At 40.5% G+C, this 3,544-nt stretch overlaps 1 pseudogene; it reads left to right on the top strand.

The window, feature by feature from the left end:
• The first annotated feature begins 2,064 nt into the window (after positions 1-2,064).
• LOC140526654 (eukaryotic initiation factor 4A-I-like) lies at positions 2,065-3,217 on the top strand (annotated as a pseudogene).
• Positions 3,218-3,544: the final 327 nt, after the last annotated feature.

The raw sequence follows: 3,544 nt of genomic DNA on the forward strand, positions 1-3,544 counted from the left end.
ATCTAGTAGAGCTAGGTCACCCCATGAATTTTATTGTAGTTAAATTTGGAATTAATATAATAATAATTATTCATTCTAATTTAGGTAGTTCCTAATTTCACTAAGTTCTATGAGATTTTGCTGTGGTTCTGAGATCCTGAAGACCATGCTAATGAAACACAAGCTCTGCCAGGTTCCACTAAACTGTAGAGGTTTTGGATACAGATCTAACAATGAATTAGGTGCCCATTGTTTAAGGACCTACCTAGCTATGTGCAATGAGACATCACCAGAGAGGTAGCCACTAGGAGAGTTTGTTTTTAAGTACAGCAATTCACGAGACTATCTAAGATGATTTCATGAGAGACTGTGTCATCTTCTTTGGTGAAAGAGATAGTTATACTATTGAAATCACAATCTCTGAAGTGTTAAAATATATAATAATATTCAGTCCTACTTCTAAAATGCTTTAATGTTTATAAATCACTTTTCTCATCCTAGTCAATGAAGTAGGTAGTGCAAGGATTATTATCTTCATTTTACAGATGAAGAAATTGATGCCTAAAGAAAAAAATCCCTCTGCACAAAGTTACATAGCTAGTATAAGTCACAACAAATACGTGAACCAAGGACTCCTTGCTCCAGTCCCTGGGTCACTGATGGGGATGTGCTGATAAATGTTTAAACAACTGGCTCCGGGTGAGGGTGGGGACATGAACACATTTATATTTAATCTGCATTTTTAACACTTTCTCAGTCACTGTCTTTAGGCAATAAACAAAACAATAAAGCTCTGACTTGTAGCCTTTGCTGATTTCTGATATGTAAATGCTCACACTGAAAATTTAACAATGGGTTCAGCTCTACTGCATTTCTGGAATAGATTCTTGATGTGTTAGAGTATGCTGAGCACTGAACTGGTTTGGGTCACATGATTTTTTGATAGTCATACAGGGCTTGACTGACACTCCCCCTTCCAGCTAGGTCTGACCTATGACTTCCCAATCAGTGACCTCAGGTGCCCTTGAAAAGTATAAGAATGATGCATATCTGTACCCCTGGGTAGAAGCGTTCTACTGAGAAGTCTCACTTGTCTGCCTCTACTTAATGGGAGCAGTTTGTTTCAGCTTCTCATGTCATTGTGGTAGTGGAACTCTCCATCACAATCATGGGGTAGCTGATGAAACTTAGTTCCCAGGATGGTGCCAAATTATTCTTCTTTCTTGACTAGGGAATGAATTAACTAGAATCCTGATATGAGGATCTTGGAATCTGGAACTTGGGCCACTTCCTCGATTAGTCAATCAAAAAGCATTTATTAAGAACCTACTATGTGCAGGCAATATGCAAATCACTGGGGATGCAGGTTCAAACAACAATAACAAAAGAAACTGTCTTTGCTCTCAAGGAGCTAATATTGTTTCAGGGGAGACAACATGAACACATATAAGTATGTATGAAATATAAAGGAAGTAAATATAAGGTAATTTCTATGGAAAGCCCCAGCTAGCTGGGGGCTGGGTGGAGGGAGAGCATCAGGAAAGGACCAATAGAGTTCACTGAGTTGAGCTTTGAAGGAAGCCAAAGATTCCAAAAGGCAGAAAGTAAAAGAAAGTGCGTTTCAGGTGTGAAGAATAGTCTGTGGAAAGGCATGGAGAAAGGAAATTGAATGAGGTTCCAAATATGCCAGTTTGGCTCAAATATAGAGTATATGAAAGAAAACAATATACAAAAATGCTTGGAAAGGGAGGCAGGAGCCAGACTACAAAGGACTTAAATGTCAAACAGTGGGAATTTTTATTTCATCTTAAAAGTAATAGGGAGCCATTGGAGTAATATGGCAGATCTGGGTTTGGGGAATATTATTTTGGCAGATATATTTAGGATTGATTGGAAAAGAGAGAGACTTGAAGCAAGGAGAACAATTAGGAAGCAATTGAAATAGTCTAGGATCTGGTCTCTAAGTGAGGAGGGCCTGAATTGGAGTGGTGACTATGAGTTGATAAAAGATGTCATAGAAATATTGATGTGGAGTTCCCAGGATCATATCTAGGATTCCTGATCCAGAGGTAATGGCCCTGATGGATGGACTCTGATGGTGTCTTCGAGAGTAACTGGAAGGAGATTGTGGAAAGCTTTGATGATATGAACCTCTCAGAATCTCTTCTTCATGGAACATGCCTGTGGTTTTGAGAAGCCAATTTTAAATAGTAATTCTTTCTTGTATCAAGGGTTATGATGCGATTGGTCAAGCCCAGTCTTGGACCGGGAAGACTGCTACCTTTACAATTTCCATTTTGCAACAGATTGAGCTGAACTTAAAGGCCACACAGGTCTTGGTTTTGGCACCCACTAAAGAGCTAGCTCAACAGATTCAAAAGGTACAGATGGTACTGGGAGACTACATGATGCCTCGTGCCATACCTGCATTGGAAGAACAAATGTTAGGGCTGAGGTTCAGAAGTTGGAGATGGAAGCTCCCCACATCATTCTTGGCACTCCAGGCTGTCTTTGACATGCTTAACTTGTGATACTTATCTCCTAAATACATCAAGATGTTCGTTCTGGATGAAGCAGATGAATTGTTGAGTCATGGTTTTAAGGACCAGGTCTTTGACATATTCCAGAAATTCAGTGGCACTACTCAGGGGGAACTCTTGCCAGCCACCATGCTGTCAGATGTTCTGGAAGTGATCAAGAAATTTATGAGGGATCATATCAGGATTTTAGTCAGGAAGGAGGAGTTGACTTTGGGAAACATTAGTTTTACAGAAGTGTGGATTGAGAGGAATGGAAGCTAGATACCTTATGCGATCTGTATGAAATGCTGACTATTACCCAAGCTATTATCTTCATCAATGCCCACTGAAAGGTGGATTGGCCCACTAAGAAAATGCATGCCTGTGACTTTACTGTCTCTGCAATGCAGGGAGACGTGGACCAAAAAGAACATGATGTAATCATGAGGGATTTTCACCCAGGTTCTAGTTGGGTGCTTATTACTACTGACCTATTGGCTAGAGGTATTGATGTTCAGCAAGTGTCTTTGGCTATTCATTATGACCTTCTCACCAACTGGGAGAATTGCACTCATAGAATTGGCTGTGGTGGATGCTTTGGCTATAAAGGGGTGGCCATCAACATGATGACGGAGGAAGACAAGAGGATTCTTTGAGACATTGAGACCTATAATACCTCTATTGAGGAGATGCCTCTCAATGTGGCTGACCTCATCTGAGGGGCATCCCCCCTGATTAAACCCAGGGCCTTGTTCTCTGGGATTGGGGAAGGGAGAGCTAGATGGCAGTGGGGATCAAGGGATGGACATCTTTGTCATTTTTTCCTTTGTTTGACTTTGAAAAAATGTTAATTTTTGAGGCAAAAAAAGAAATGTTGATGTGACAAGAGTTGGCAATTGAATGAACTTGTGAGCTGAGGGAAGCTGACAAGTTAAAGATGCCTTCAAGTTTGTGAATGTGGGTGTTTCAGGACTGTTATTACCCTCCCAGCTTTGGGCAGAGGGCCTAGCTTTCAGGACAATGTCATCATTTCCAATTTCCCAATG

The sequence above is a fragment of the Notamacropus eugenii genome, chromosome 1 (assembly GCF_028372415.1).
Source record: "Notamacropus eugenii isolate mMacEug1 chromosome 1, mMacEug1.pri_v2, whole genome shotgun sequence".
Lineage (NCBI taxonomy): Eukaryota > Metazoa > Chordata > Mammalia > Diprotodontia > Macropodidae > Notamacropus > Notamacropus eugenii.